Below are 26,436 nucleotides of genomic sequence, written 5' to 3' on the forward strand. Positions count from 1 at the left end.
TTACTATTATTTTTTAATAGATTCTGCACCACTACTTCATAGAAATAATGAGATTATCCAGGACTGTGGTTTGCCATTACAATGAGCTGTTTGTCTAGAAGCAGGAGTAGCAATAGCAAAAGCTGAGGGCCTGAGAGGATGCGTCATACAGTGGGGAGGAGGGTGGGTTGTGAGATTCCAAAACCAGATCTGTAAAGCCAGAGGCAAGATGGCATCATTGGAAGGCAAAGACTAGCACAGGCAGCAAAAGACCTCAGACCCAGGCAGGAGTGGATAAAATGGAGAATAAGAACGCAGGGGACTGTTCAGGTTCACAGGGGTTCAGCAAGGGACCAAGGCAAGTGGGGACAATGTAACTTTTCCCAGAAAGTTTCAGTGGATGTATCTTGCTGGGCTGGGCACCGCATTTGAAGCTCTGCCTTCAAGGGTGTCTCTGACCATCAGAAAGGCTCAGTTCTCCAGGTGTGGATTCTCGCGGTCTCTGCATCAGTTGTGTATAACTGTGTAACAAACCATCCCAAAACTTAATGTCTTAAAATAATGACCTTTTTATTTGCTTACAATTCCATGGATTGGCCATTTGGGCTGCACTGGGCCGTTCTGCTGGTCTCACCTAGGGATAGTCCGTGGCTGGCTGGTCTGGGGCTACCTATTTTAAGATGGCCTCATTGTGTGTGTTGTGGTTGGTGCCAGTGGGTGGCTGGCCCTCTCTTTCCGTTGAGTCCTTCCCAAGGAAGTCCACCTGTACTTCATCCCTTGGCTGTAGTTGCTTTCCAGGATTGCTGGAGTGGAGCTGCAGGGGCCTTGAGGCTTAGGCTTAGTGGTCACGAAGCGTCATGGTGCCTCTTTCAGTTGATCAGAGCACATCACAGGGCTAGCTTAGACTCAGGCCAGAGGGAGGTTGATTTCCCTGCTTGCTGGGAAGAATGGTTAAATCACATTGCAAAAGGAACATGTGTATGGAGATGGGAGGAATTCTTATTGCCATCTTTTGTAAATTGTCTACCACAACAGCTTTATTTAGCTCAAGGGTGATGAATGCACAGTGTTTGTCAATCATTGAACATTTGTTTTTTACTTGTGATTGGGGAGCTAATTACCTGACTACCTTCCCCCTGGTGGTTCTAGTGTGGTTGACTACAGGTTTCATAAGCTAATATGTTGTATGAACCATCCATCAGATTCATTTTGGCAAGAAGAGTGGCTTTAGAAATGTATAACTTGCTAAGAAATCTAAACATATCTATTCTAATGTAACATTTGAAGGGCAGAGGGTTAAGTACGTGTGTGTGTGTGCGCGCAATGCTGATCCTTTTTTAGCCTTCAGGTATTTTATTCCAGACTGACCTTCTTAAAACTCAGCAGCACCACATTAAAAATATAGATTGTTTGCATGCATATGTAATTATTTCTCCTGCCACGTAGAAGTCAGTGAAGTAGGTCTGTCACAGCTCTAAAAATAATGTTTTCTCTGTATCACTCAGTTTAAAGGTAGATTGTTGCCTAGACAATCATGAAAGTTTCTTTACTTTGAAGTCAATCCAGTGATATTGTACTCCCTGTTTTATAAATCAGTTTTCAGAAAAGAATTGCCAGCCTATTAGGATAAAAATATTAGAAACCCATTAATAGTTATCAACAGAATTTGCCCACTTTCTTTAGTTTATCATATACTAATAGAAATCATAGAAGGATGGGAGGTATGCATGTATACCATTTATTAAATTGAAAAGTCTTTCTGGTAAAAGCCCTTGTCATAAGATATTATATGCTTTTAGATGTGGAAAGAGGGCTGGTGTTATCTTTTTAGGTATTTAAATATTAAGTGGCTTGCTGTTCATTCCAAAGGGGTGACAGATCTGTACTGGATAAGATATGTGGAAATGTGGCTGGCTCACACCCTTTTCTCATTAGAAGAGGATATTACCTAGACCTCTGAGTTACAAAACAACAACAACAAACCTCCAATTTTATTTATTTTAAAGTTCCCAAATATCATGTAAGTAATAATAGATGGTCATTATAGAAAGTTTGGATAATACAAGTGGGTGGAAAGGCGGAAAAATCACCAATTACATAATGGCCCAGAAGTAGATGCTGTTTGAATTTTGCCATAGGAGTGTAAGTTTAAATGGGACAGGACTGTAGATAAAAAGCATAAATTGATGTTTTTGGAAATTGATACATTTTCGCATTGCCAGTACTTTCACACTCTGTTTGGAGAAAGAAAAATAAACTAGTCTTAGATTAATACCTGCTTGGCAAAAGTGATTTGTTTCTTGAGAATCTGGTACATACAGAGAGTCAAACGTGAAACTTTGGAACTTTCCAGGTGGCTCTGTGGTAAAGAATCAGCCTGCCAATGCAGAAGACGTGGGTTTGATCCCTGGGTCAGGAAGGTCCCCTGGAGAAGGAAATGGCAACCCGCTCCAGTATTCTTGCTTGGGAGATTCTCTGGACAGAGGAGCCTGGTGGGCGACAGTTCATGGGGTCACAAAGAGCTGGACATGACAGAGCACACGTGCGTGCACAAGAGTCAAACATACTTGATGATTACTGGACAGAAAACATGTGTGTATTTTTCTCACTTACGTATTCTCAGAATGCATTTACAATCTAGTCTTAACGTCTTTGTTACAGTTTGTTTCTTTGAAGTATCTGTTCTGCTTTGTCTTTGTCCTCTGGGTGTTATGGATCACCTTATTCTGGTATCTGGTACTTGTCTGATGGAAAGTGAAAACATTTTACAGAGAGTTCTGGGACAGAGGGAAGTTAAGAGTAAGTAACTTTCCTGTTGTTTGTGGGTGTGTTTGAGCACAGTAATGATTTTGAGATTTCACATTGACTTTTCATATCAACCCTTGAACTGGCAGTGAGAATTTTCTAGATTGGTTAAATACCTTTTTGTAGAACTAGCTTTTTGATTTCAGGGATATATGGGAGAAATGAATCTCTAGGAATTTAATTTAATGATCTGAAGGTTGAGTGTTTTGGTCTTTTAAGTCTGGATTTCATAGCATTTTGAACAAAAGGATGAAATCCCCATTGGCACTTTTTATTTTGTTTAAAAAGTTTTAAAATTACAAAGATACAATGAATACTTAGGTGTCATGCTGGTGAAAAATAACAGCCCTCAGTTTCATTTCCCAGCCATAGCCTGTATGGTCAGTGTGATGTGTATCCTTCCACATTGTTTTCCTGTGTATAAATATACACATCGATTTTTTTCTCAAATGTAAATATTATACATGAAATGTGGTAACTGTGCATCGTATTCTACAACTTACAGACTTTACTTCTACAAATAATATATATTACATGTATATTTTACTTGCATGTATTTTTATATGTATTGGAAGGAATGATGCTGAAGCTGAAACTCCAGTACTTTGGCCACTTCATGTGAAGAGTTGACTCAGTGGAAAAGACTCTGATGCTGGGAGGGATTGGGGGCAGGAGGAGAAGGGGACGACAGAGGATGAGATGGCTGGATGGCATCACTGACTTGATGGACGTGAGTCTGAGTGAACTCCGGGAGTTGGTGATGGACAGGGAGGTCCGGCATGCTGCGATTCATGGGGTCACAAAGAGTCAGACACGACTGAGCGACTGAACTGAACTGACTGATAGTAAAATATTATAAATGTTCACAGCTTTCATTCTAGGTCATTTCTTACAGATCCACTTCACTTTAAAACATGCCAATTTATTTCTGTTTGGGGTCCATTTCTATTATAACCAGTCCTTTAACAGTTAACTCATTGGTTGTCTCCAGGGGTCCGTATTTCTGTAGATGGAGATCCATAAGTGGGACTGCAGGGACTTGTGGCATTGCATTTGTACTTCTGATAGATACCATGAAAATTTTCTCCACTTGTTATGTTAATTAACTGCCCTCTTAGTTGCTTCCATTTCTGGTCTTAAAGATAAAAGAATGTTAGACCCAGAAGGCAGTGGCACCCCACTCCAGTACTCTTGCCTGGAAAATCCCATGGACAGAGGAACCTGGTAGGCTGCAGTCCATGGGGTTGCTAGGAGTCGGACACGACTGAGCAACTTCACTTTCACTTTTCACTTTTGTGCATTGGAGAAGGAAATGGCAACCCACTCCAGTGTTCTTGCCTGGAGAATCCCAGGGATGGGGGAGCCTGGTGGGCTGCCATCTATGGGGTCACACAGAGTCAGACATGACTGAGGCGACTTAGCAGCAGCAGCAGCAGCAGCAGCATCTTGCCTTATTTCCTACTTGACTGAGACCTACAATATCTAAGATCTGGAGGAGAAAATGGTGGATGGAGGGATGGGGTAGTGATGGGTTGAAAAGAGGAAAATTATCACCCAAGTTTAAGAAATCAAAGTTGCTTCACTTTATTAACTAAAAAAGTGAGATGTTGTGAAGTGTGTTACTATGGACAAATTTATGGAAAGAATTTCAGAATTGGTAAAAAGTCTGGGCTATACTGTGTAACTAAATTGATTAACATATCCTTTTGGTTAGAAGGACTGGGGACTCGTTAAAATTACTCCCACATTACAGGGCATTCTTTATAAAAGTAGATATGGGAATGGGGAGATAGGAGTCTCATCCATCATCCCAGGTTTTGCCCAGGAAAAACTGAGCCTCTAGGTCTTGGGGGATTGCAGTCAAGCATGTTCTCATGAACCCTGGAAGTGGACAAGACCTTAGCAGCAGGAATTTTGGGATTCCCCAATTCCAGATCCTCTAACCTTGGTGTGACGTAGCCCGTCAGTAAGCGTGTGCTTTTGCTTGTGTTTACCTGCTCCTCTGGGCTTCCCACGTGGCTCAATGGTAAAGAATACGCCTGCCAATGCTAGACATGTGGGTTTAATCCCTGGATCGGGAAGATCCCCTGGAGAAGGAAATGGCAACCCACTCCAGTATTCTTGCCTGGACAAGAATCCCAATGGGCAGAAGAGCCAGGTGGGCTACAGTCCCCAGGGTCACAAAGAGTGAGACACGACTTAGCAAGTAAAACAACTGCCTTCTCCTACCTTCTGCTGAGTCAGGATTTTGGCTCATTCATAACCCTTATGGCTCTTTCAGCTTCTCTTTTCCTCTTTAGCCATAGCTTTGGCTACTAACTGCCGGATTCTCTGGTTCTCAATTTTAATCCCAAAGGTTGAGAATCCAAATTTTACCTAGTGGCTGCATAGGACATCTCCCAGCCTATAAACTGCTGCCTTAAACTCAGGCGCCCTCCGCAGGTACGGGTGTAGCATCTCGAGCTCCCTCCTGGGAAGAAAACTTGGATGTGGCTGGAACCTATGTAACATTACTCCTAGGTAAGTAACCAGTCTAGTATGTAATCCTTAGTAATGCACTTTTTTTGTTGTTGTTAAAAAATATATACTTTATGGTGTGCTTTAAAAGCAGTTTATTCATTTAAGTCAGTAAATACTTCCCTGGGATGCAGCCTTCCTTTTTCCATATGGAACGTAAGTTGGGAAAGTTTCTGCCCTGTCTTAGTTGTAAATTGTCTTCAGTTCTGAAATATTGATGCCTGGATCATGAGATACGGTCTTGCCTTTTCTGCCAACTTGAAAGTGCTGTGAAATAGTTCATCTTGTTTATGTAATGATGATGAAGTTATGAAAAATATACCTGGAACCTGAAACTCCTGGAATAGCTCATTTTCCTATGTGAATAGTTTAATCTTAACTGTATCTTTTCTGCACACATTGGGAAGAGTGTCTGGTCCTTCTTAATTTCATTAGGTGTTTGGTGCTCCAGTGTTTCAAAGGTGACCAGATATTAATAGTTCTGGAAGGTTTCTCTAAGCCACTCTGTCTACTTCCTAAGAGTCACTATTTATTATCTACCCACACCTTCTTTTCCTTGTTTTCTTCCCTCCTTGACCCCAGTTTCCTTCTCTTTCAAGTAAAGGCTGGCAGGCTGAACATTTCAGTAACTGTTGAATGCCTGGGTCCTTAATTTGGTGCCCGTGTCTCCCAGTCCTCGAAGAGCAGTTTCCCTGTTACTTTTAAAAATCAGAACCATGCTCATAAAATGCCATCTTAGTTTGCCCTCAGACCACTTGAAATGTAATCTGATTTGCAAGGCAGCACTTAAGCTCCTGTTTGATTATCATTTTGTAGGAATTTTTGTTGGGTCAGAGAAAGACGAACAACATATTTGCCTTTGGAAAAGACAGCCAAGTGGTTTTCTTTCATTTGGGGATGTTTCTTCTGGTGGTCTTGAATTCTGTGTTTTAATCTGCTTTTAAAAATGCCTTTTAGCACATAAGCAAAATTAAACATTATTTTATTACAGTATGCACAATACTCTTTATTATTTAGGAGAAAAATCTTTTAAATACTTTCTGGTAAGGCCATGTGTAATTTAAAGCTTGCATTTTGACAGCCTGGTCTTAGCTGATAGGCATGCTAATCTGTATTTGATTGCTTTGGTGGGGAGCTGGAAATCACCCAGTACCTGGCTTTAGAGTACGTTTATAAATGTGCTTTCTTTGGGTTTTCATTTTGTGAAACAATAAAGTGGATTTTCGTACATGTTTTATTATATTTGACTGTTCATCTGATTACTGGATTAAAAAAAAAAGTTTAGCTATCTTTCCTTTTGGTGACATGTCCCATTGTTTATTTTTTTTTTTGATGCTCGTGTATGTAGTGTATGTGTAGAGGCCTTTTATCAGTTACCTTGCAGCAAGATAGTGCTTAGGAAAATGGACTTGGTGTGTGTGTTTTAAGAATTTCCCATTCTTTTCTATTTTGGTTTAGTTTTTTATTACATTCTTTTCATTCTCCTTTGAAAGCACCAAAGCTTGGCATAAGTACAGTTATGTATAGAATAGGTGACTGTATCACTTTCTTTCTTCATATGTGTGTAAAATAACAAAACTTACATATGACCAAAGAAAAATTAGGGGTAATAAAAGTTACTTGAGTCTTGAGGGAGAATTTTATTTTATACTCTGTGAGATACAGTTATCTTTGGAAAAAAATATTGAAAATTAAAATTCTGGGAGATTTTAAAATTTTCTCTATACCATGAAGACTTAAGTACTTGTAAAAGTGATTCAAGTCAATGGGATGATTTTGATACCAATCTGTGGAGCACCCCTTGTGTGCTGAGGACTGGACCAAGTACTTTATGTGCTTTATATTGTATCTTTAGCTTATTCCTGCCAGGATTGGTATAATTATCCCAATTTTACAAATAGGAAGCAGAGGCTTGGGTGATCGCATCACCTTTTGAAGATCACACCGCTGGATCTGAACCCAGTGACATCTGGTTGCAGAGTCTCCGCTTTTTCCAGGGTTCCCTTTGCCTCCTCAGCTTTTGTTGTGTTGTCTGCCTTTAGGATTTTCAAGCTATCACGACAAGGAGTTAACTTCCAGAAGAAAGGTCCGTACTTCAGAAGCAACATCACGTGACATTAGAGCTAGAACTTGCACATTACGCCAACTTGGCTTGGATCTCATTGGCATCATTTACCAAGTTTGAGACTGCGAGCCAGTGTCTGGGCCTTATTGGGCTTCACAGTGTTTCATCATCCAAATCGGGACCATCATATTGGCTTTGCAGGATAATATAATGCATAATGAGGCTTCCCAGGTGGTTCAGTGGTAAAGGATTTGCTTGCAATGCCAGACATGCTGGTTCAGTCCCTGTGTTGGGAAGATCCCCTGAAGAAGGAAATGGCAGCCCATTCCCGTATTCTTGCCTGGGAAATCCCATGGACAGAGAAGCCTGGTGGGCTACAGTCCATGGGGTCGTGAAAGAGTCAGATACACCTTAGCAACTAAACCACAACAACAATAAGAATGCATAATAAGTAATATAATAATAAAGGTGATTATAACAGTGACAGTTAGCACTGAGGAGCTATTATGTCAACCCCTGATATAATACTTTTCATGGTCCATGTAATCTTCACATTAGCCCAGTGAGGCAGCTTCAGTTACCCTTGTTTGACATAGAAAGTTGTCAGTATGTGAAGACTGTTTTTATTATTTACATTTTCTTTTTTTAGAAAAACTTTTTATTGGAGTATACTTGCTTTACAATGCTGTGTTAGTTTCAGGTATACAGCAATATTATTTATATTTTCCATACCAGTTACCCTTCCATTGATATGGATAATTGAGTATCCAATGACTTAGAAAATCCACTGCCATTTAGTAAACTTTAATATTCATTAAAATAATCATTAAAATAGATCTCGTGATTTTATCAAGCCCTTATTTATCAAGCCTTTTATTCTAGTAGTAGCTGTTTCATATATAACAAATGTTTTAATAGATTTCTTTCTTTGTCATACAAAGTACCCCAAAATTCAGTCAGTGACTATTTGCGTAAAGCAGCAGTTCTCATGGCCTGTCATCTACCTAAATCAATGATGGGGCTTTGGGAGGTTTAAGAAAGTTACTAACATTAATGCTGAAATGTTGACAGCCGTAGAGAACACAGAATTCTGTCAGTGGACTCAAAGACCTTTCATTATAGAAGAGAGAAATTTATAGAGCTTTGCTCACGTACTTCCCAACATTGAAACCGGACTAAAAAATTCAGCCAAAACAGCAGGCCGTTAAACGTTTAAAAGAAAACAAAACTAACCTGTGCAGATATCCTACTTTTTAAACACGCCTGTAATATCCTGGAATCCCTTGCCTGGTGGTTAGAGGCCTTATGGGTTAAGAAGATTGTTCCTCACGTGTTATAGAAAGTGGGATGATGGTTCTCAGGATCCAAAGAAGAGGATGGGAATGAGTCTGTTCTGTATAGAAAGACCTGAGCCAACTTGAGCTGGCCAAAGTTCAGAATTTATACACCTCCCTGCTTTTACTTGATCAGAGGGTGGGTTGATTATCCTCAGTCTATTTATTTGGTGTTTGCTCAGCTCAGGTGTGTGCCAGGCATTGCTACATCTTGGTAATATAAAGAGGAGCTCCCTTTGAGGGTTGACCTTGAAGGAACTTAGAAAGTCTCCAGGAGAAAACAGGGAACCGATTACATCCCAGTGAGGTCATTCTCTAGCGGAGCTGTGTAACTAAGACTCAGTGCTGATCACCTTTTCTCCACGCCAGCATATCATATCGTTATTGTTAGAATTCTGAAGGAAGGGATTGCAACTCCAACTTCTGACATTCCCGCCATCCACTGTGTGTTGTGAAGTTTGTTCCAAGGCAGAATTGTGGTGAGAGATAGAGCTAATGTTTTGATGAAACTTGATAATTCTCTTCATAAAGACAACTTCTGAAGTTTAGTACTGTCTATACAAACATGGTTTAAATGCTAACATTAGTTGAATATTTGCATATATATGTATGTGTATGTATGAATCTATGTTTAGCTTTTTGATGTGCATGTTTTAACATCATGCTTTTATCTTGACTATAAGCTGTAGACTTTTAGACAATCAGTGTTTAAACTTTTGACAAGGAAGAGAACTAATGAAAAGGAACAATGGTTTTTCTGTTTTCCCAGTAACTACATTTACCATTGTTCTGAAAACTCAACAAAGGACCACAGGATGTGAATTTAATCAACTTGTGCCTTTAAACAAAGATATCCTGGTTGTAGTGGAATTTTTTTACTTCTCATCATCCTGCTCGCATGTTCCCTTTCCTCCGAAATCAACCGCAGTTCATTATGATTTAACCAACTCAACAAATAATTTCAGTACAAAAGAAATGGATTTGGGAAGCAGGAGGAACCATTATTTCTGACTCCGTCTCCTACATCAGCATTTGAAGTCAAAGATTTTAACTTTCTACTGGAAAAATATTTTTGTATGTAAGGTGGTCCTTCATTTAAAAATACAACCTCTTCTCTGTAGCCTAGATTTAATTGGAGGCGCTATTTGGTGAGTGAGGCAGGGTATATTGTCTTAATTCCCTCCGTTACCCACAACTACAATTATATTATCTTTGACAATTTAAATAAAAAGTTTTTTTTTTTTAATCTGGAAGAAACTAAAGCGTTTAGTGGAGACGAGTTTAGAACCAGCACTTTCCCTAGAAATACTGGCTTTCATTTGATGGACTGTTTTTCTTGATGCAGTAGAAATGCCTTGCCTTTGACTTCGACGCCTCCCTTGGCATTGCCTGTATGTGTCATCTCTGAGGGAAAAAGCTCTGAATCCATGTTGTTGGTCATCAGCACTCCATCAGTGTTGTATTAGTGGCCGCTCTGCCCAGGACTTTACATGCGTATTTTATTTAGTTCACATATCAAGCCAATGAGGAAACCGAAGCTTAAGATTACACAGATTTGCCAAGGACAGATTTAGTTTCTCTTCCTTCAAAGTCCATACTCTTAACCATCGTTGTTGTACAGCTTAGAATGGCTTTCTCTTCGTCCCAGAATTCTCACCTGGTAAGCCAGCTGCGCCACCGTCAATGATCTGCCGAGACGCTTTCTTTGGCATCTATTGCCGTTGCTAATTGAGCTGTTTAGTTTCATCCCATTACTTTTTCTCACAGTGAAACCTGTTAACAAAGAGAAACATTGATTGTCACGATTGTTCAAGTATGCAAGGAAACGAAGACTTCACTTCACTTCTTTGTGAGTACTCCATAGCATGCCAGCATGTTCCGAGGTGCATTGCACAATAAGATAAGCACATCATGCTTACATGATAAAGTTTAAAGAAAACAAGTCAATTAGAATTAGCAATAGGTATGTAAGCAAGGAAAGCAGGTGAAGGAAACTTGACTTGTTCTCCATCAAGACATCAAAGTAAGTGAGAGTCCAGAGGGCTCCCTGTGAAGTCTCATCAATTTAAAGGTTGACCCTAAGAAATGGCTACTTATGTTCCTAAGGCTGCATCTTTAGGTGGTGCCAAGATTGCTAGGAAAGCAGTTGAGAGACCAGAGCTTTTGCATTGAGAGGGGAGTGCTAGCTTGCTACAGACCACTCAGAGAAAAGATGAGGGATGGGCTAGATAAGTTTTCTTCTGTAGCTGAGGGCATCTTTCTGCCAGACATTGGGTTTGGACAGTGGAAGGACAGAGACCTACAAACAACTCTGTGATGTAAGAGGGAGGGAAGTAAAAGGAGCCATAGGAAAAGCCCTCCCCTCCCCTGGAAGGAAGGGACAAGGCCACGGGCCATCTCACTGTGCGGTGGAAGTCCTCCTAGTCATGACTAAGCTACACAGTAAGTCCCCTACGTGTGAACCTTCAAGTTGAGAACTTTGAAAGATGTGAATATACGTTCTGGCAACATCAGGCTGAGTATGACTGCTGCCTGCCCTCCGGCTCCTCCTGCTGACGGTCCTTCAGCTCTACCATCTCCTCCCCCTCCTCCAGTCAGTGACTCTTTTCTGTTCACTCAGTGTTGACCCTGTGTGTCAGCTGTTGTATTATTGTCCTTTTTGAGGTACTGTACTGTCAGATTAAGAATATTTGTTTTTTGTGTTTGTTTTTATGTATTATTTGGGTGAAAAATATTATAAACCTATTACAGTACTATATAGCCAATTGTGTTAGTTGGGTACCTAGCTAACTTTGTTGGACTTCCGAACATGCCCTTAGAACTGATCTCATTTGTATGTAGGGGACTTACTGTACTTTACAAGGCAGCTGACCAACAAGTTGAGAAAGTGAAGTCGCTTAGTCATGTCTGACTCTTTGCGACCCCATGGACTGTAGCCTACCAGGCTCCTCCATCCACGGGATTTTCCAGCCAAGAATACTGGAGTGGGTTGCCATTTCCTTCTCCAGGGGATCTTCTTGGCCCAGGGATCGAACCCGGGTCTCCCATGCTGCAGGCAGACTCTTTACCATCTGAGCCACCAGGGAAGCAACAAATTGAGAGTTAAGTGTACAGGAAAAGATCTGAACACATTTAAAATTTTGAAAAAATTCTTTTCACTTACTGGACACAGAAAGACATGTTTGGTCTACCAAGGTGCTATAGTTAGTGTTAGTCGCTTGGTTGTGTCCAACTTTGCAATCCCATGGAATGTAGCCTGCCAGGCTCCTCTGTCTATGGGATTCTCCAGGCAAGAATACTGGAATGGGTAGCCATTTCCTTCTCCAGGGTATCTTCCCAACCTAGGTCTCCCCCTTTGCAGGCAGATTCTTTACTGTCTGAGCCTCCAGGGAAGCTCTAAGGTGCTTTAAATACCACATAGGTCGTAAGAGAATTGGGAGTTTGCCTGGCCAAGGCGATAGTGCTCCCCCTCCCCCACCGCCGAGGACTGGTGTTACCTTCCTGGATACCTGGGATCATTGCACATCTCTTAGACTAATTGGATACCTCTTCTCTCCTAAACAAATAGTACTTGATGGAAAAGGAACAGACAAAAGCTGTCATCATCCCACATTTTATGCCTCTCTGTTTGATTTCACTTTGAAGGTAGGGCAGTCAGTGATCATAGTAGGTGATGTCAGTTGCCCTGATACATCTCTGCTCCTCTTACTTCCAGCCCTGCTAGTGACCTGTTTCAGTATTTCATCCTTGTTTTTTTTTCCTTTCATTACTTTTCACCTGTTGTATTTTTTGCTTCCTGAAAATAAATGGTTCATCCCACCTTTTTGCCTTCATTGCTCCTTTGGCTACTTTCTAGAGTGCTAGTCTCTCTCTCTTTTTTTTCTGCTATGTAAGTTACATGCATCATTCAGGTTTCAACCCAAATGCCTATCCCAAACTCTTGATTTATTCAGTTCTTAGGGAAAATCACCTACAACTGGGTAATGCAGCTGTGTGGGCATAAAGTTTATTTTCCCTGGTAACTTTCAAATCCTTGAGAAGAGGAAACATGCTTGTCCCATGTTTTATATCCTGAGTAACATTCAACAGGGTTCTTGCCACTTGGCAGGAGCTGGTGGTTATTTGCTGAGAGGCTGAATGGACATCAATCTTTTGACTGTTCTGAGAGTGTCCAGTTCAGGCTTTCCCACCTCCCTTTCAGACCTTCTGGGATCTGTTTTTACTTATTTTACTTTTTGGGGGGATTGGCGGGGGAGGAAAAGTCTGTCCTCTGCTCTTGTCTGCTCTCTGTGTGGAATTACCTCTGGAGAAACGTGACACTTCCTGATTTTGTCTCAGGCCTTCCAGGCTCACGATGGGAAGTTTCTGTCAGTATGGTCGTGTCTTTTAAGTTGAGTTGGCCCTTGTTTTTGCTCACCCTCTTTTGGGAGTGTTGGGGAGGACTGGTGGGCAGAGGACGAGGGCTCCCCTGCCTTCATGTTGGTACGTGTGGTGCCTGTGTATCCCACGGTCATCATTTTTGGTGGTAGGACTTTGACCTGACTGGTCAGCTTCCCAGGAAAGATGATACATGTTGATGCTGTGAAAGTGAACTTTCCCAAGACGTCCTTTTGGGAATTTTCTCCACTTTGGTGGCTCTGTACAAGTCACTTGCCTACTGTGGACATTCAGGCCAGGCTGCAGGACCCTCTGTACAAACGAAACACAGTCCTCTCTGTCCTGCGGGACTTGCGTCAGTGACAGCGGCAGTGCCGCCGATTCCAGAGAAAGGCTTTCTGGGGCAGAGCTCAGGGCTCGTCTGTGGCACCCTCTTCCCCTTGTGTGGGCTGGTGCTCTTTCAATCCCTGCTTTGTCGGGATGCCCATCAGCAAGAGTGACTTCCGTATATTTCCTCCTTAATGATGACACAGTATTATGTTTTATTATCCCTATGAAAAAGTGAAAGTGAAAACGTATGTCACTTAGTCATGTCCAGCTCTTTGGGACCCCTAGCCTGCCAAGCTTCTCTATCGCTCGGATTTCCCAGGCAGAATACTGGAGTAGGTTGCCATTTCCTTCTCTAGGGGATCTTCCTGAGCTAGGGATCGAACCCCAGACTCCCACATTACAGGCAGATTTTTTTTTACTGTCTGAACCACCAGAGAAGCTCATATTGTCCCTATACATATTGTATTTTCAAAGTGGAGAGAATTTAAGTGATTTGCTTCTAGTAAGCTTTTTCTAAGTTGTGATGCTAACATGGATTTGATATTAAAATCAGTAATTGATGCATTTTCTTTTATAGAGCACATTTGTTTCCTGGGCTGGCTTTGATGCCTATCTATATCCATATCTCTATATTATTCATTGACTATATTAATGAAAGAAATATTTTTTTCATTCATTCTGTATATGAAGGCCAGTAGGAAATTGAACAAGGTAGATCTGTAATGGAACACATTCCCATGTGACTTAAGGAATTCCAATATATTACTTTCCAGGCTTCCTTTATGGAATGTTCTTAGATAAGCTGGAAGAATGGGATGCTTTTGAAAATATTGGTTAAGTTGCAGTGAAACACATCCCCAAGTTGGGTTTTGGCAGTTGGTTCAGATTGATAGGAAGTGCCTTGTGGCAGGACAGCCCTGGCAGGCCCGAGAGAAGTCTCCTTTACCTGCCACAGTGCATCTGCTATTGCTGAGAACCCAGGGCTGGAGCTGACCTCATCCCTCCTCCCAGTCAGCTGTCCCCTCCCACTCCTCTGCAGCACCTGGACTGGGGGATACTTCCTAGCACCCTGAAGGGGTTGGGTTTCCCTGGTGGTTCTGATGGTAAAGAATCTGCCTGCAGTGCAGGAGACCCAGGTTCAATCCCTGGGTTGGGAAGATCCCCTGGAGAGGGAAATAGCAACCCACTCTAGTGTTCTTGCCTGGAGAATTCCATGGACAGAGGAGCCTAGTGGGCTACAGTCTATGGGATTGAAAGAGTTGGACACGACTGAGCGACTACACTTCAGACTTCAGACTTAGAAGGGGTGGGCTGTGTAGGTAGCTGCCCAGCTAGGGAGACCTGGCTGAGACACCTGCTCGGGAGAGGAGGGTTTTCTCTTGTTCACAAGCTCATCTGTGGATAAGAGGTGCTGGGGTGAAATGGGCTTTGCTTTTAGAAGGTTGAAAGCACCTGGATCATGTCTTCTTTTGAAGGCAACCTATAATGTTTCTCAGCCTAAAGACGCGCATATCTGTAAGGGCTTCCCTGATAGCTCAGTTGGTAAAGAATCCGCCTACAGTGCAGGAAACCTGGTTCGATTACTAGGTGGGGAAGATCTGCTGGAGAAGGGATAGGCTACCCACTCCAGTATTCTGACCTGGAGAATTCCATGGACTATATAGTCCATGGGGTCCCAATGAGTGGGACATGCCTGAGCAACTTTCACTCTGCTCCAGTTAAGAACAGTGATTCTTCTCTTCATTAGATGGCTCACCTCCCTGAAAAAAAGACATTTAGCTCCTTCTAGAGTGCCCAGCGGAGAAGGCAATGGCACCCCACTCCAGTACTCTTGCCTGAAAAATCCCATGGACGGAGGAGCCTGGTGGTCTGCAGTTCATGGGGTGGCGAAGAGTCGGAAACGACTGAGCGACTTCACTTTCACTTTTCACTTTCATGCATTGGAGAAGGAAATGGCAACCCACTCCAGTGTTCTTGCCTGGAGAATCCCAGGGACAGGGGCGCCTGGTGGGCTGCCGTCTATGGGGTCGCACAGAGTCAGACACGACTGAAGCGACTTAGCAGCAGCAGCAGCAGAGTGCCCAGACCCAGGAATGTCTTGTCGGAATTCCAAGGAGATCTTTTAGCAGCCAAACACAACTTTTGCCTTGGTGTGTAGACACACTTCTGTTTCTGTCAGAGTAAAGCAGGCTGGTAAGTCATAAATTAGGAAAACATTTTGTAACTTGTGTTTATTATTTAACAAGTAGAGTAAATAGCTGGCCTCAGAAAACCCCAAACAAAAACAAAAATCCAAACCAATCTCAGGTCAGTTGGCAGGGGACAGTTTCACTGTTTGTCAGCAGTGAGGATGTACCTTCTCAGGAAGGTGGGAGGCCAGTTCTCTGTCACCCTCTGACTTTATTCGCTCTCCCTTGCATCCCTCTCGCTTATTGCTTCAGCCCACGTGTCGGGTGGGGAGATGAAAGCCTCTGAGGGAAGCCTGGGGGCCCTTTCCTCCTCTCCACTGTTTATTTCCCATCTTTTCTCCTGGTTACAAAGTTTTCCTTGCTTTGCTTTTATCAAGTCTATGAATGACTCCCTTTGTCAAGCTTATTGGAATGCCCCGTGGGAGGGATGCTATGCAAAAAAAAATAATTGTATTGTATAACTGCCCAAACCTTAGAGATGCCAGATAGCCCTTGGCCTCGGAACAGACCCTTCTTGCTGGCAGGTCCTATGAGAACAGGAGGCAGCGCCTGTGAGAGGTGGTTCTGTCCTCCACCCTGGTACCTCAGGGATGACCTTTACACCCCCAACCCCCCATCCCCACCCCCACCCCCACCCTGCCTCTGATAAATGGCTTATTTTAGGTTTCTAAAATGCCTGCCTTTCCTTAAGCCCAGAAGGGGCTGTTTCCTTGAGTGTATGTGTGTTTTCCCTGTGTGATTGTTTCCAGCTGCTATGCTATGCTAAGTCACTTCAGTCGTGTCCGACTCTGTGTGACCCCATAGACGGCAGCCCACCAGGCTCCCCCGTCCCTGGGATTCTCTAGACAAGAACACTGGAGTGGGTTGCCATTTCCTTCTCCAAATCTCAAGTGTGTCCATCCTGTGTCACCTTGGGGCAACTGACATTTGTGACTAATTATTAAAAAGGGCAGGCTTTTATACCAGTTTATTTTGATGAAAACAAAACCCCAGAGAACTCTGTTCGATACACACGAGCAGGTGAACATGTTGGTGTTTGGGATTTGGAAAACAGATCCAGAAAAAATGGTAGCGTTTTTGGCATGGTTGTCAGAGGAGCCAGAAGCTCCAAGGTGAACTTCATGGATTTGTTGCTGACACTGAGTGTATCCTCTGAACGAATTCCAAGCCTTTAAACTTAATACCAAGCAGCCAGGCTGGGCCAGTCCCTGGGCTTAGGGAAGGGCCATCTTGGGTCAAAGAATCATACAATGAGCTCCTATCCAGCTAAGATTTTTTTTTTTTTTATTCCCCTATGAGATCAGATCAGATCAGCCTCAGTTTGGAGGGTGTGGGAGTGGAGGTGGGGGGAAAATCATTGCACCCTTGGCTGTTTGGTTGTAGCATTAATGATTTGTGGGAGGCATTTGTCTCTGAAGGATGCATATAAGCTAGCTCTAAAAGCTAACCGTATGTCAGGGTTTTGTTTGGTATAGGCAGTTGCATATCATGTTTAACTTTTCTTTATGAAACTGTCATTAACTGGCATGCTATGTATGCTCAAGGGCAAAATACCATGTATGATCAAATAAAGCAAGTTAAAAGTGTTTGGATCTTGATATTAATACATCTGTAGCGCTTTGAAGCAGTGACAAAAGATGATATGTACTAACATGAGGAGAGCTCCAAGATACACACCAGTAGGTAAAAACAGCAAATGGCAAAATGAAGAATAGAGGTGAATACCATTACTTTTTTGAAAAGGAAGTGGCAGCAGACCAAGACAGTGTTTTGGCCCCAGGTGATGAAGGTTAAACCACGCCAGAGTCTGTTCAGGGAACACACTGTCAGCAGGGCTTGTTTTTGAGTTATGCTGCGTCACATTATTTTTTGGCTTGTGCTTATACTTAATCCCCTTAATCATTCTTTTCCCCCTTTGAACCTTTATGACTATGTATTTTCATTAATTTATTAATAATTTTATTTTATTAATTTATATGTATTCCTGACAAATGTTGTTTTGCGTTCATGTTTTCCCCCACCGAGGTGAAATCCACATAAGTAGAATTATATAAACATAAAATTAACCCTTTAAAAACTATCAGTCCAGTTGCATTTAGTACATTCACATCATGCAACCACAGCCTCTGCCTGGTTCCCAAACCCCCATCAACCACAGTAAAGCCCCAGCCCCGTCAGCAGTTCCTCTCCCTTCTCCCGTATCTCAGCCCCTGGCAACCGCCAGTGCGCTCTTCTATTTTCTTTTCTAAACCATGCTGCCTGGCTTGTGGGATCTTAGTTCCCCGACGAGGGTTTGAACCCAGGCACCGGCAGTGGAAGCTTGGCGTCCTGGCCACTGGGCCACCAGGGAAGAGCCCCGCTTCCCATTTCTAAGAGTTTACCTCTTTTGGATAGTTCTTGCAAATGAAATTACACAATATTGTGACCTTTTGTGTGTGTGCATGTGTTTTTGAATCAACTTTATTGGGGTTTAATCTCCGTCAACAGAAGGCAGACATTTCCTAGTGGACCTTATACATATTTTTTCCTGTGTGTTGTGCGTATTTTGCATTTACTTACAGCAGCCTCATGAGAGGCGCTGTCGTCTCCATCTTGCAGATGAGGACCGAGGCTCAGGGAGGCAGTCATGTTATCCTGCAGGCAGGATGTGACCAGGGAGTGGGCCGGCTCCAGAACCCATTCTGCTGACCACTGTTGTCTGCGTCCTTTCATATCTTACATGTGCAATTCCAGTGCCTGCTTTTTTCCACACAACAGTATGCTGTTTCCCACATTGACAAAAAGTGGCTATAAAATATTCTGCTGTCGGCTTGTACCATGATAGAACTATTTCCCCATTGATGGGGTGCATTTTTGAGATATTTCTATACTTTTTGTGTGTCATGAATCATACTGAAAGGGACATTAAGGACTAAAAACAATTCTGAAGTTACATATGTTTATTTATTGTAGAAATAGAGCTGAGCAAGGAGAACAAGCTAAAACACATATACAAGTCTCCTCAGAGGTAACCACTGTAAACATTTTTAAACATAACTTTCTAATCTCTTTTATGCATTTTTTTAATAGAGGAAAAGAAAGCCCTTTAGGAGAAAGGAGGATACATAGATGAAGTTTGTAATAGAAGGTTTACAATATATTGTGACCATCTTTTTGTCTAATAATAGTTGATATTTACTAAGTGCTTAAAATGTGACAGACTGTTTTAAGTGTTTTTTACCATTTCACAGGCATCACATATAGAGTGTATGGTTATTATAGCACATGAGGACATTTGTTCATGTCTTAAGTTCATATTGTATGCTAGCTTTTACTATCTTTTACTGTTTTTGAACTCAGCACTATCATCTTATGATTAATCTTGCTATGTTTACCTAGACATCATTCCTGTCTTATCTTTTCCTCCAGCTCCAGGCACAGGTCTGTAGGGCACACCCTCATCGTGCCCTATCAGACCTGTGGGAGGAGTGATGGGGACGTATGTCTAGGAACGGGATACATGGATCATGGGAGGATGTATGAACTTAGAGTCTAGATAGACCGAGGTGGATTCTTCTCCAGAATGCCTGTGCTGTAGTCTGCACTTCTATGCTTTACGTTTCCTGTGGTCTGGAAACCTGATCTTTACCTAAAGTGTACTGCTTTATTCTGTGAATACACTTTGCACTGTGATTGAGTGCATGAAGATTAGTCATGGCACATGGATGAGATCTTTGGCGGCTCAGTGCTTTTTGAGACCTGCTTTGAACAGTTATCCTAGTACAACCTGTAAGCCTGGGCTTCCCTGGTGGCTCAGATGGGAAAGAATCCACCTGCAATACAGGAGACCCAGGTTCAATCCCTGGGCTGGGAAGATCCCCTGGAGAAGGAAATGGCAGCCCACTCCAGTATTCTCGCCTGGAGAATTCCATGGATAGAGGAGCCTGGCGGGTTACAGTCTATGGGGTTGCAAAGAGTCAGACACGACTGAGTGACTACACTTCAAACCTGTAAGCCCTCTTTAGACATGTAATCCAGGCCATCCTCACCCCCACGCTGCCCCCCCGGGCAGGTAGCTCAGAGAGAAGTGATTTCCCCAGGGCACAGGGTCAGGAGCCTTGGCCAGCTTTGCTGTAGAGTTGGGGAGCTGGGCTACTGCAGAAGACTTGGGGAGGAAGTCAGTAACTACCTTCCTGCAGGTAAGGTGGGGAGGGAACATTCTCACGAACAGTGAGTTTCAGTAACTTCCTTGTACAAACACTTAACTGAATGAAGATATTAGTTTGGTCTGTTTGCTAAGCACAGGGTATATTAGTCCTTCTCTGTAGAGTGAGGGTGTATGACCTTCATGTTGAACTCAAGCTTCCTTCTTTCACCTCTTCTGAAGTCGGGGAAAGAAGAGTTCTGGGTGACTGAAGAGGTACTTTTTAAAGGGGCCATTGTGGTTCCTCTGGGATAGTATTTTCAACTTGTGATGCCTCATTCTTTCTAAGGAGTGCAAACGCATAGCGAGCAACGTCACCTTTTGCATAAGGTGTGGTCAGGCTGGGTGGTTATCTTCAAGGACTTCTCCCGGCTCTGCATCATCACCTTCACCCACATCCTAATCATGGTGCACAACTTGGTTTATACCCAGTTTATTCACAGGTGCAGAACCAGTGAATGTTTGTGTCTAAATTTTACTTTCAGAACCTAGAATAGGAACATTTACACCAATGCACTGCCCAGAAAGAGGAGGTATTTGCACACATCCACAACGATAGGTTCTTTTTTTTTTTTTTAACTATTGCCCACTGATAATAACCAGTTTCCTCTGATGATCTACCTGGAGACAGAAGACAGCATGTTTTGGATGGTGCTTTATGAAGCAGACACATGTTTACTATTTACAGCTTAGTAAAATTAAAAAAAATAAATATTGAAAGGCAGATGCAGATACAAAGTCACAATTTTAAGACACGAATATCACTCTCTACATATTACCCAAAACTCACCGGTATGGAAGTTAAAAGAGCAGAGCATGGTTCAGAAGGCAGAACTGCGGGCTTCTCTCGTCTTCCTAGGGTTGGTGAACTCTCTGTAAACTCTAGAACAGAAATGACCCTTGTGAACAGGTGTGCATGTGTGGTAAGTATCTGATGGGTGTGTGCTGACCAATAAATAATTCTATTTTCTCTTGACTCATTTGGCTAAAATGAGGGCTGCTCCTTCTCACTGCAACATAGACTTGTGTTGAGCAATCCTGCCATGTTAAGTAACAGTCTTGAGACAGAAGAGGGGCATTGGGGAAAGAACAGTTGAGCTTTGCCTTCTGGGTAAATCTAAGTTAAAACTTTCCTGTTAACTAGATTTATCACTACTTAGTAATCTTTTGCCTAGAATATTGAAGGTGTGAGATTTTTAAGTTGGCTTGAGAGGAACTGAACAGTTTGTTCAGTGGGATTAGATGACCATAGAGAGAATGGCTGATTAATTACCCTTCCTTTAAAATTATATAATGCCTCCTCATGCTTGAAATTTCAATGAGAACATTTTCGCTTCGTTTCAGAAAGACCAGTGGAATAATAATTATATTGTATATCATATTATGTAGATTGCCTTTCAGATGAGAAGAAAACCTTCCCTGGTGTTCCCACAGAAAACAAGGAAATTAAAGTTTTTTTTTCCGAGTGTGGATTTTAGATCCATTATTCAAGTGTGACAGTTGCTTAACTGGTAGATAAACCAATGGGACTGCGTGTCTTGATGTTTTTGTGCAGCTTATATGACCTGGGAACCGGTAATGAAATTTGCAACACCTATAAGCTAGAAAAACTTTATGAAACCGCAATACATATTTTCTTTCATAGCTCTATTCTGAGCCAGCATGTGTGGGCCCCTTTCAAGAAGGGGAGGGAAAAATGGTGATAAATGACCTTTGAAGTGAACTTTTGATATTTGCGTTACAATTCTGTGGGTTTAAGCTTTTAATTTTTACAATTGTGGGCGATATTTGTGAAGAGTTTCCAGTATGTTCTGAGTAGTGGCGTTCTGACCCTTAAAAAATGTAAAGCACATTTATTTGCCTATTTTATCTGTTTGGATGAGTTCAAAGTTGGCATATCCTTGCAGTAAGGGTGATGAGGGTGGGGAATTGGGATTTTTTTTTTTTTTCAGTTACATTAGTTACTCATGGGAGGAGAAAAGTGTATATCTAAGTAGACAATTCAGTTTCATGGTTGAGCCTTATTTTTTCCCCCAAATATTTTTCTGGTGGTTTCTTGATCATTTCCATCATTCTTTTTAAAGGCTAACTTATTAAAACTCATTTGATTTTTGCCCAAGATTTTGATCACCAACAATAATAATTTATCAAACTGCTTTAGTGCAATTTCTTCATCCAGGCCTGGGGAATGTAGAGGAAGGGCAGACCCTGAATTTTGGGAGGATTAACCAAAACAGAGCAGGCAGGCTTCTCTGGAGTCAGGTGGAAGATGGTGGTGATTTGATTTTAGATGGATTTTTGGTGCCCTTGATATGTCCACTAAGCTCGTTCTCTCAGGTAAGCTGGGCGTTGAGGTTGGTCGCAAACAATCCTGAACTCAAAGGAGCTTAACATAACAGAAGTGTACTTCTTGTTCTCAGAGTCTTCTGAGTCTGGGAGACGCTCCAGGTCAGCCGTCCTTCCTGCAGCAACTCAGTGATCCAGGCTGCTTCAGTCTTGTGGCTCTGTCGTCTGATTGCTGCAGGACGGGGAGGGGCTGCGGGAACTTTGCTCTGCCTCAGCCATGATGAGTGACTCAACACTGCCCAAATTTCACTGGCCCCACCGTTCACGTGGTCTTGTCAGTCGCAAGATAACACAGTGCTGTTGTGCTTAGTAACGAGATACTGGTGAGCCCTTGTAACCTCTGTCACATGGGTCTCAGAGGAGAGATTGGAACTAGATGTGAGGATTTGAGAGAAGCCATTGACAGCAAAGGAAAAAGGTGGAGTGAGTTCATAAGGGAACATGTGCAAAGAAGAGGTAGTTTTCCATGATGGTTTCTCTGCACGTATCTTTCTTTACAACCTAGTCTGTGTTATGCTGTCCTAAAAGAGTGTAAAGGTAGCTATTGCCACTGTCAAGAAAGTTAGAAAGTTTCTGTTGGTCCTTTTGGGTTTCTGTGCTTTATTGACATTGTCTGCCTCCTAAAGTTTACTTGCACCAGATCGATTGATCTTTTGGGGTGGTGCAGTCTGGTAGGTTAGCAGGTCCTTAAATCTTGATGATAGTTTATCTTGGCCAGAGTTTAGGTAGAAAGCTGGTAAAAATGCTTATTACTACTATTATTACTAATCTCAGTGGGATTAGGAGAGAATTTGTGTGTGCTCTTACTCATATTAAACATTAAAAGGACACTGGTTTTCTATTATCTTTTTTTCCCAAGAGTGTTCATCACTTGCCCTTGATATCAGAATGAAAGCTTAATTACTTCATTGTTTCTCTAGGCAGTGGATATGATATACTCCGTTGAGTTGCCAAAGCACTTGAGATCTGCTGACAATACCTTTTTGTTTATGTGTACTTGTGTACTGGGACTTACCTTTCACTCATTGCTGAATCTGCTGCATCACCATCATTGTGTGGTGCAAGTAACTGGTGTCAATTAAAGGTTAAACTGATCCAAATGAGGTAGAAGGGGAGAGTTACTTCTCTGGTTAGCATGTATGTTTGTGTACGTGTGTGTATATGTATGCATACACACATACATGCATATAAATATACATGATTGTCACTGTAATGTAATTGAAACTAACAAAAAAGGGAAAATAAAAGAAATAATGAAAGTGCAAATAGCATAAAAGATAATCACTGTCATAAAGTAGCAATTCACCAGTACTCAGAGGAGAACTTAATATGACCTTGGTCATTTATATCGCTGAGAAGGTGGCTTTCATTTCTCTGTGCTCAGCTGCTTACGGGGCTCATAGCATTCTGACTGGTTGTGCCTATGGGAAGGTGTACCTGGTAAGGAAAAAGAGAGGTGTCAGATGAGTCTCTCCTGAAGCTTCACACTCACTGTTGTTCATTCGCTAAGTTGTGTCCAACTCTGTGACTCAATGGACTGCAGCATGCCAGGCTTCCCTGTCCTTCACTATCTTCTGGAGTTTGCTCAAGCTTGTGTGCATTGAGTCGGTGATGCCATCCAACCATCTCATCCTTGTCATCCCCTTCTCTTCCTGCCTTCAATCTTTCCCAGCATCAGGGTCTTTTCCAGTGGGTTGGCTCTTCATATCAGGTGGCCAAAGTATTGAAACTTCAGCTTCAGCATCAGTCCCTCCATGAATATTCAGGATTGATTTCCTTTAGAATTGACTGGTCTGATCTCCTTGCAGTCCAAGGGACTCTCAAGAGTCTTCTCCAACACCACAGTTCAAAAGCATCAATTCTTTGTCGCTTGGTCTTCTCTATGGTCCAACTCTCACACCTGTGTGTGGCTACTGGAAAAACCATAGCTTTAACTATATGGACCTTTGTCTAAGTGATGTCTGTGCTTTTTAATATGCTATCTAGGTTTGTCATAGCTTTTCTTCCAAGGAGCATGGACTCATTAAGTGAGTGGATTTACCTGGAGTTATGCTTGTATTGTAGACCTAACTATTGTCAGTGGAGTTGGTTTCCTTTCCTTTTAGAAGGACCTCCTTGGTCGTCCTGCCTCTGCCTCCAGGGCATGGCCTTCCCTTGTGGCTCAGTTGGTAAAGAATCTGCGTGCAATGCAGGAGACCCAGTTTGATTCCTGGGTTGGGAAGATCCCCTGGAGGAAGGAAAGGCTACCCACTCCAGTATTCTGGCCTGGAGAATTCCATTGCAAAGAGTTGGATGTGACTTTCACTTCACTTCTTCACTTCAGGATTAGCGTGTGAGTTCTCTTTCCCCTCCTTACGTACCTCAGATTGATCACCGTCTTTGAACACTGGATCCTGAAAGACATCCTTACGAAAACTCTTGTTTTTCATTCCTTTATTCTCTTTGGAAGTGAGTGAGCTGTTGGGGGTCTGCCTTGTGGTCTGTAGCGCTATAAAGTGTTAAGAATGCACAGAGACCTTGGAGTGGTGAGGCAAGTACTCTTATTTCACAGTTAGGGGTCATGTGCTTAGCTCGACGTCCCCCAGGGAATCAACGGTCTTGATCTCCTCCTTTTTGCTCCGGCACTTGGCTCATCAGGTGTCTCTTTTGTTTATGCCAGTAAGTGTAGGTATCATGCTGTATGGATGGGGCAGGGGAACTCATGTAAACATACTGTGGGACTTTCTGGAGCCCAGTGAAGGGCCCTGTGAGGACATTGATGTCCTGTGTTGTGATTGGGATGTGCTATACGTTGATGGCAAATCAGATGGATGTGATGGGACTAGTGAGTGAGTGAGTGAGTGAAGTCGCTCAGTCGTGTCCAACTCTTTGCGACCCCATGGACTGCAGCCCACCAGGCTCCTCCCTCCATGGGATTCTCCAGGCAAGGGTACTAGTAGTAGCAGTATATAAAATTGCAAATCTGCTTAAAAGGAAGCGAAGTGAAGTGAAAGTCGCTCAGTTGTATCTGTCTCTTTGCAACCCCATGGACTATACAGGAATTATCCAGGCCAAAATACTGGAGTGGGTAGCCTTTCCCTTCTCCAGGGGATCTTCCTAACCCAGGGATCAAGCCCAGGTCTCCCGCATTGCAGGCAGATTCTTTACCAGCTGAGTCACAAGGGAAGCAATGACTGCTAAAACACACTGCCTCCTTTCTTGTCTTGTCAAAAGTAGGGCTTATAGGATTGCCCTCTACTGAGTTTGTTTGTTCAGAGATCTGGTACTTACGGAGCTGCATGTCTATATTAAAAAACCCACAAAAATAAAACTTATTTCAGTCCATATAATTCTCAATAGTAAGTAATTGAGATTTGGCTTCAGAGATTTTGTTTAAAGTTTAATGTAATAAAGTAAATTTTTGATTGCAAAGCAATACATGCTCATTGAAGAAAAATTGGAAAATGTAGAAAGGACAGAGAAGAAAGTATAAGTCACCCATAATCCTGTTTCCAAAAGAGAAAGCAGTATTTTGGTATTTACTGTATATGCACAAAATTGGGATTACATTATACATGGTATTTTATAACCTATTACTTTTTATTAAAAAATATAGTATTAATTTGCCCTTGTCCTTACCTATTATTCTAAGGTAAATGCAGGGTTATTTAAAAATTGCTTTCAACAATTTCTTCTGAAAAAATTTCAAGCATGCAGCAAAGTTGGAAGAAATTTACAGTGAACACCCATATGTTCATCATCTGTATTTTACCATTAATTCTTTACCATACTTATTTTATCACTTGTCCATCTCTCTACCTTTTCTGTCCATTTCATCAATCCATATTACTACTTGCCCCCTGCATTTCAGAGTAAATTTCAGTGCAGTGTATTGCTTTTAACCTTCATAATTGTTTTTGGTTTATACCAATATTCAAAGGGATCTGTATTCTCTGAGCACACGAAGGAAAGCCCAGACATCATGCCGGGAGAATTTTGTTGAGCGTAGTGAGAAAGGACATCCAGGGATTTAAACTTTGCCTTGTAACAGAGTGCATCATTAGTGTCTGAGGTGGCAGATGAAGAACCAGGGAAAAGGGTCTCCATCCACCTCACTCACCTGCTTTTATGCCTAAAGCAGACTTCAGCGTGGGGACAAGGCCAGTGCTTCTTTTGCTTGTGGTTCTCTATGCTGTGGGAGCCCCCGGCGCTGGGTGAATAGTGATCGTGGACGGCTGAGTTAGGAGGAAAAGCACTTTGGCTCCTGGTGGGGCAGCTGACTCCCAGCTGCCCTGTGGCCCCTGAACGCTCTTCCCTGTTTGCTTTTGCCTC

At 42.3% G+C, this 26,436-nt stretch overlaps 1 protein-coding gene and 1 long non-coding RNA gene across 7 annotated transcripts in view; one reads left to right on the forward strand and one right to left on the reverse strand.

Moving 5' to 3' along the window:
• The window catches only part of STK39 (serine/threonine kinase 39), a 315,683-nt gene that overhangs the window by 15,729 nt on the left and 273,518 nt on the right, over nt 1-26,436 (forward strand). The gene's annotated exons all lie outside the window — the stretch shown is intronic.
• Nucleotides 9,541-26,359, reverse strand: LOC112581880. The gene is made up of 3 exons (XR_003106562.3): nt 26,225-26,359; nt 20,570-20,661; nt 9,541-10,473 (listed from the first exon to the last, which is right to left on the reverse strand). It is a non-coding gene; the product is annotated as an uncharacterized LOC112581880 (long non-coding RNA).

Source organism: Bubalus bubalis, chromosome 2, assembly GCF_019923935.1.
Source record: "Bubalus bubalis isolate 160015118507 breed Murrah chromosome 2, NDDB_SH_1, whole genome shotgun sequence".
In the NCBI taxonomy this organism is placed as follows: domain Eukaryota; kingdom Metazoa; phylum Chordata; class Mammalia; order Artiodactyla; family Bovidae; genus Bubalus; species Bubalus bubalis.